Here is a 7,925-nt window from a genome sequence, read left to right as displayed (position 1 = left end):
CGGAACTTGGATCTTTCTAATAAAATTCGTAGTCTCGTCAAGTGGAATCGAGTTTGCGAATACAGTATGAGTGTATGCAAAGTGGGGTGTGCAACATCGAAAGACGGCGCAGAGACAATGATTTTGCTGCTTGGTCCGTTATATAGCTCGCTAGGGAGGAGAAACAAGGCGCGCGAGAGTGGCAAAGTCTAATTAAAGCGCAGCGACAACTTAAATTAAAACACGATAATGTCGCTCTCCATAGCGCTTGCGAGAGCGTCGTCGTCGTGCAAGTCGCTCGATTTTGTAACAGTGTTTACCTATATACAAGAGAGGCAGCGGCCCTTACTCGCCCAAGTTTCTTCGCTTTTTCGACAACTTTTGCTATGTTGTAATCCTTTCCAGGCCAGAAACTAGTTGTCGAAGTGTCTCTCCAGTGTTTCTCTCTTGCGTACAGTTGAAAGCGACATGCCAATCCATTACCACACCCTCTTTCACCCTCTTCACGTGGACTCTCTCACTCACGCTCTCTCTCTTTCTTTCTCTTGCACTTGTGCAAGAGAGTTTCGTACGAGGCATTAACTTTGCATTTCGTCGTTGCTGCGGAAAATTCAGGTTATATCATGATTTTACATCATGCGACGCTTGAAATATTTCATTTGATTGTTTTTGTTGCGATTGCTTATTGCGCGTTCGATTGTTTTCATTGATTTTTACATGAAGATAAAATAAATACAGTCGAAGGTTTTTAATATAAATAACTACAGAAAAAAAATAAGATCGAAATTACTAAAATTTATACAGGTCTTTAATTTTGTTTCATTTCAACAGCTTCAATTTTTTAAAGTTACTCAAACTCGAGTTGTACTATACAAGAAAATCAGAGTTTGTTGCCATCTTTCATGAATATCCAAACTAATTTAGATTTTTCTGTGAAGATTCATCGGTAAAACATCAATAATTACCCAAATAATTACTGGAAAAACTTACTATTTAACATCGATTGGAAAACCTCACGACCCGACCTAATCAACAGTGACAAATTAACTCCAGTCGTCCGAAAATACACAGACATACATACACACACACACACACACACACACACACACACACACACACACACACACACACACACACACACACACACACAAAGAATAGAACTCGCAAACAGCGAGTGAAATCAAGCTTTCTGTCGTATCAAAGAAAAGGGTCTCTCTTTTTTTCATCATACTACATCGCCATGCGCTCACACACGCGCGACAAGCACATTGGCATTTTCCGCTCTGAGAAAGGGTTGTTTTTTTTCTGTCGATTCTATACTATGCTTTGACACACTGACACCGAAGGCAAGCCATCGTTTCGTTTTCTGATAAATAGACCGACGCCGACCTGACAATGTAACACAACTGAACACTGCCCCAAAAGGCAGCTTTAATTTCCTCTCTCGCTCTCTGCTCTCGTTGCAATTACGACTACGTCACAATGACCACTGACTGCTACACTGTTGCTCACCTTTTTTCGATTGTGTTTTGAGATGGATCTTTTTTTATTGATGGCGTGGTTTTATGGGTTGACGAGTATTCACTTTTTTTTGCCGAGCTTTATTTTTTTATGAATTTTAATGCAAAATTTATTTAAATAATATTTTGTTGTTGCATAAGGCAGGTATTGCATAACTATAGTATATATTGCGAAATTGCTTTAATTTTATTGATACAATATTAATATTGTTAATATATCATCATTTACAAATAACTGTTAGACTGATATATCAGTCGCGTAATCGTACAAAATATATCATAATCAATACATTTATACAATCGAAAATAATCTGAAAGTTTTTTATAGCACTAGAACGTATAAATTCAAAAAAGAAAGACGAAATATAAGACAGATATAATTACACATTAAAAATCTTACAAGTTCTGCGTCGTACATTGTATAAAATTCAAAAATTGATGAATGATCAAAAATCGAAACGTCTTTAAATCAGTCTCGTTCATTCTTTTCTACGTCATAAAATATCGAAACGATCAAAACCCCAGAATATCTCTTAAATTCAATATGTCATCACTATAAGACTCGAAAAAAATTTGACAGTAAACGTTGAGCGAACCATCTACAACGAACGGACTATTGTCTTGCCGCACCTTGTCTTGTTGCACCAACTGAACTGCTTGTGTTATATTTCGTGCTGGATGAAAGGACATTAGCATGGTAGTAAGTTCAACGAGCTTCTCGTTTCGAGCCCCCAAGATTCCGAAGCTGTAGCCAACTCGAAACTCGTATCCGTCCAAATTCACGAGATTAATCGTTATCGATTGACCTTCCGGGAAAGGCTCTTGACCATTCGGATATAATTTCAATTTCCAACGAGTAAGACGATCTCTAGGTTGATGAATGGAAAACTCGTGCGACAGGAACGATTCACGCCCGATGTTGAAGTATCTTTTAATGTCTTTTATCGTCCACTTCCACGTTGCTGCGTCGGCAGTCTCCTCTATAAGGATAGGCTCGCCAACATTTTCGAGTATTTGCATTTTCACAGCTGCGAAACAAACATGTGTATTTCGACATAACCTCCCGAATTCATGTCCAATCACAGTATCTTGTCGAATCTTAATGCGAACGATATTGAAACGTACCTTCAAAGTGTGCCTTCTATGGCCAACGGAACACGAGAATACGACGGATTTTTGTCAATCTACAACGTAATGTTGTATCTTGCCTGTATCTCTACGTGTAATACAATATTACAGATGTGCTTTGTTGACCAAGAACAAGCCGGCGATGTTGTGATTGAATGTCAACACTTGGTTTAAGAGAAGCTCCACGAATTTGGGTTCATTACTTATTATCGAAATTTCGTTTTCGAGATAAATCGCCACATGATGAGTCGTTGATAAATGAAAAATCATCCGATTTGTTCTTCAAACTGAAAAATTCAACTTGCATTTTCTTTCGTTCAATTACTATTGATAGTTGCAATTTTTTCCTTCGTTCGGCAATTGACAAGATAAAACCTATAAAGTAGTTGCAGTTTCGATTCATCAAGCAAAACTTGACCAATCAATGAACGATCCATCCACTCTGTCATATAAAGAAAAACGCAACGCATCAGAAATAAACTATGGCAGATCATCAGCCAGTAATCCGCGTTTTGACATGCACGGCGCGAAAGAGCCCTCAAAATTATCATGCCGCGCGTATTCCGACCGCTTAATGATCGCGAATTGGTAATGGCGAACGTGCGCATGCGCGAGTGCGCGCTTCGTTTTGAATTTTCATTGAGTGCTCTCTCGCTCTCTCTTTCCCTCTCGTACGCATCTATACGTAAATTTATGACGCCGCGCGCGCACGTGTTTCATTGGAACGGGCGTTTTTCGCGAATGCACACAGATAGTCGGGACGATCTTGGCTTGTGGCGTCAGCTCGTCTCCGAGCGAAATTCAAGGCACACGGTCGGCCTCGTCCAGCTCGAAACTCGGACGCAACGTCGCGCGTCTCGAGGATACGTATATATACGTCGTCACGTAGGACGAAGCCACACGCGCGCGGATGAAGCGCATTAATCAAGCGCGGGTCACGATGCGCGTCCTTAATCCTTCTCCCCTCTGTGCCTTGTGTGAAATTCATTCTCGCATATAGTATAATTAAAGCCATCTCGTTTCCCTCCAGACGCCCACTCGCTTGTTTCATTCCTTCGATTGACTTTCAGCCATTATCCAAATGCCATTGGTTCAAGTCGTTACAGCTTAACATCAAGCCATTATAGATTCTCCGAGAGTATCTCGATGTCTCTGTGCTTACATGCGATGCCACGCTGCGGGTCCAGTCTGAAAATGCAGCGAAGCAATGTGCGCGTTGCACTGCGCGTATCGAGACAAGTGGATGAGGCCTTTACCCCTCTATATACATGCGTGTAGAGAGAGAGAGAGAGAGAGGGCCCTTCAGTCCACAGACGGCAGCGGCAACATTACGCTGATTGCCTTGAATTATCCGTGGCTGCTCGTGCGCTGCATACACACATACATACATATGCGTTGCCTCTCTCCGGACTAATGGCCGAGTGGATCGCTTCCGATCGTCTGTGCACGTTACGTCTGCTCAGCCTAACGTTTTCTGAGAGCGCCTGCAACTGATTCTCATTTGCGAGAGATTCCAGTTTCGAATATAGTTCGCGTACGGCTAATGTATTGCGCAACGAAGAATTTAATTTAATTCAGAAAATACACGACCTAAGATCCAAACTGAAATGAAGACAGCGCGAAAGTCCGAGAGAAGCAAAAAGAGAAAGAAAGAGAGAGAGAGAGAAATAAGGACGATCGCCCCGTGGGTGCAGCTCTTTTCAAAGGACTCAAAATTACTTTCTGGATAAGCTGGATTAGGCTCTCCCCCTCCGCCAGTGGCAGATTAGAGCAGCGCGACACCGTCATTTTTTTTTCTATCTTCCTTTCGCGGATTCTTTCTCGCGCGAATTTCATTATGCTCACCCCATCCCCACACCGAAATTCAAAGAGGTTGTGTGTGTGTCGTCTAATTGAAATTCCAGGTGCACCAGGCAGCATGTAAATGCGGATCTCGTTGTAAATGAGAGGCAAGCTTGCTTGGCACGTAAATAAATGGTCTAGCGACGACTTGTGTTTTAAATTAAAAATATATCTTTTGCAGAATGAAGAGTACAGTGCAAATTACAAAAGTACTTTGGTTGTCGAGCGAATCAACGCATATAGAGGGAAAGAAAGAGAGAGAGAGACTAATCACAGTTAAAAACCGCAAAGCTCAGTGTGGTTAAAATAGTCGCAGTAGGTAGGCAGAGAGAAAAAAAGCGCTGTTTCTCTCCGCGAGAGGTCCCATTCCATTATGAGCGGGCAAAGTGGTTCTCTCTCCCTCAGTAAAACTAGGCACTCCCGATGGTACCAAGTTAATGGATTACTCGAAAAAAGAGAAGAGAGGGAGAGAGAGAGAGAGAGAGAGAGAGAGAGAGAGAGAGAGAGAGAGAGTGGAAAAAAAGGATCGGCATTCGATCGACAAGCAGTAGCACACCGACGACGACTACTGGCAGGCCACATTAGTAGGCACGACATGCGCTCAACTTTAAGAGGGTTGCTTTGTCGAAACGCCGCGCTCTACCCTTTAAAGCGCCGCCCTTTTCTTCGCGAACGCGTATGTGTGTGGGCGCGTACACTCTCTCTTTCTCTGTGTTTTTAACTTTGCGCCAGTTTGCGCGAATAAACTTTTTCTTATCTGCCTTTCTTATTCTTCGTTTTACCGTTGATCTAGAATCAAGCCACTTTTCGATTGTTTCACAGTATATTAACCCAAGAATTTGTATTTTCTTCGTATATAGCATCCTCCATTTCTCCCTTTCTTTTTCACTTCTACGAGCTCCTGGACTCTCTCTCTCTCTCTCTCTCTCTCTCTCTCTCTCTCTCTCTCTCTCTCTCTCTCTCTGTCTGTTTCACTCGAGGGCGAAACCAAGGAGACCAGATTAGAAGGAGAGAGGGAGACTCTCCCATGAGAGTTGAGCGGCGCGTCGGGACCGAGTTAGAGATTTCCTCCTCTGTATTCTACTCGAGACTCTCTCTCTCTCTCACTCCAAAGGTGAAGCTGAGATTTTGCTGCAAAAATTCTGATGGTGCGACGTTTGTTGTTTATTGGAAATCTTAATTAAAAACTTTTTATTCGCGACAACGACTCTTTATTTTCATACTTTATTTTTCAAGCTGGAAACTTAAGAGCAGTAGAGAACTCGAAATGAAAATTTTGTTTTGTTATGCGAATAATATGTACATAGAGAGAACGAGAGGATAAGAGAGATAGAGAGAGAGAGAGGCAAGGCAGATATGATTTGACACGTGGGTTATACCGAGAGAGACTTTCACATCGAATTTTTCTAATTTTTAAATAACATCCTAATGAACAATAAACTGTTATAGCTATATGGTAATTTTGAGTAAAAAGTTCAGTTTTAAGGTGTTTTTCAATTAAAAAAGATCCTTAGGCTGGGCAAGATAGCTTTTAAATTTCAATTTCACATAGATTACAATTTTGGATGTCGAGTAATCATTCTCTCCAGAATTACACTAACAAAAGAGCATTCTACATTTCTTGACAACTTTTTTTCGTGTATGATTTAAAAAAAATAAATCTAACGAGATCTCTTATAAGATGATGATGCCCGATCGTCAATTATTTCCAGAAAAAAAATCAGAAATTGCTGCAGCAATTCCAAAAAAATGGAATTCTACAAAAAGAAAAAATTGGTCTCTCCTCAACGCGGCTATTTTTCGAGAGGAATATATAGCACACGCGAGGGAGAGAGAGAGGGAGAGAGAGAGAGAGAGAGAGAGAGAGAGAGAGAGAGAGCGGGTACGGATTTACGATTCCATTCGAATTTTCTCGTTAATCGTCGCCAGCCGCGCCGCGCACTCGCGCCGCATAACGACGTTTCGGAAAATCCGGCCAAATCCGTTCTCTTTCTCTCTCTCTTTTATCGATCCGCCAGCAGCAGTAGCAGCATCCTACGTGCGCCCAGCTCGTGAAATCGATTGTGTTCGTTAATTACGTTCTATTTATAAAAGTTTTACGTGCAGTACACGCGCACACACACAGATCGCGCGATGTACACACGCGAACAACCAGCTAATTCTGAAACCCCCGAAAGTGGAATTCCAGCGAATTGATCACGTTGCTCGTGCGTTTTGATTTTCACAGTGTTTTAGAATTCTGAGTGGCATTGATTTGTCTTTTTTCATTAAATAGGCTAGTAAAAGCTAGTTAGTAGGTATTTTACGTTTAATTTGCGAATGGATTGGCTATATAGTTTACAGATAATTTGTGATAATTTATGTGACGTAGAATGGTTGCGATATTAAATTGTAATAGCAAAACTACTTTATTCGGAGCTTTCAGTATACTGACGATAGGTGATTTACTTTCTAACTCGGCATCATAAGCAAGCTGAATATTTATCGATATAGAATATAAAATTGTGATTTAAAACGTGATGTAAATTGATTTAAATTGAATTTTGGCTTTCAAGTTAGACTTGTATAATCCTCGATATGATGCCAATTGTCTAGATAATGTTTATGAGTATACAAATCGGCTCGTCTTAGTTTGTATAAACATTACTTTTCTGAATGAAAGGATAGATGAGAAATAAACAGACAAAATTATTTGCCAATTCCGTGACTTATTTCGAAGCTTGAGAAAAGCCGAAAGAGAGAGATAATAGATAGCGAGAGAGTTTCGCCCTGCGTCACTCGCGAAATTTACGTAATGCGCGCAAAGGGGAAATACCGTCGACAGCTAGAGGAGCCTGCCTCTGCTGTTCTGCGCGTGTATAAGAAATTCCTATTCATCGATTTCCGGCAAGTCTCTCTCTCTCTCTCCTTCTCTCTCGTTTAAATTCAGCTGCTTGCTTGCGCGAGCGCCATCGCTATTGTTTCTTCCATGGCCGCCGTTATCGTCGCATATAATCAGACGTCTACTTACACCGGGAAAACTCTCCCCCCCCCCCCCTTCTCTTCCGCTACACGTTTAGTTGTTCTGTTGACGCGCGAATCTTGCTATATCGTCGAGCGAGATAATTCAATTGAAATTTCTCTTTATTTTTGTCCGATTTTTTAGTTATTTGATGAAAATTATCAAGTTATCAGTTTCACTCAATGCCACAATTGAGTTATGACGAGGCAAAGCTTTGTCGTCTTTTGTCAAGTAAAAATTACGCGTGACACATTGGTAGACTTTGAACAATCTGTTATATTTATTACAGCAAGTCGAGTAATGCAAAGTCGCAAGTGAAATTATCCAAGTTTTTTATAAAACAACCAAGTCAAAACAATACGTTACAAAAGTTAGCTCGAAAACTTGCAACCATTTAGTGTATCGATGAAGAGAATTTCCGCTCAGTCGGTAAAGTTGATATTTTTACAGGAGAT

General features: G+C 40.9%; 1 long non-coding RNA gene across 1 annotated transcript; it reads right to left on the bottom strand.

The window, feature by feature from the left end:
• Nucleotides 1-1,665: 1,665 nt before the first annotated feature.
• On the bottom strand, nucleotides 1,666-2,777 carry LOC131669391 (uncharacterized). The gene is made up of 2 exons (XR_009302368.1): nucleotides 2,625-2,777; nucleotides 1,666-2,527 (listed from the first exon to the last, which is right to left on the bottom strand). It is a non-coding gene; the product is annotated as an uncharacterized LOC131669391 (long non-coding RNA).
• Between the last annotated feature and the right edge of the window lie 5,148 nt (nucleotides 2,778-7,925).

The sequence above is a fragment of the Phymastichus coffea genome, unplaced genomic scaffold (assembly GCF_024137745.1).
Source record: "Phymastichus coffea isolate CEN01 unplaced genomic scaffold, Cenicafe_Pcof_1.1 PCOF00092, whole genome shotgun sequence".
NCBI lineage: Eukaryota > Metazoa > Arthropoda > Insecta > Hymenoptera > Eulophidae > Phymastichus > Phymastichus coffea.
The sequence above is the reverse complement of the archived record's forward strand: the minus strand, read 5'-3'. Positions and strand labels throughout refer to the sequence as shown.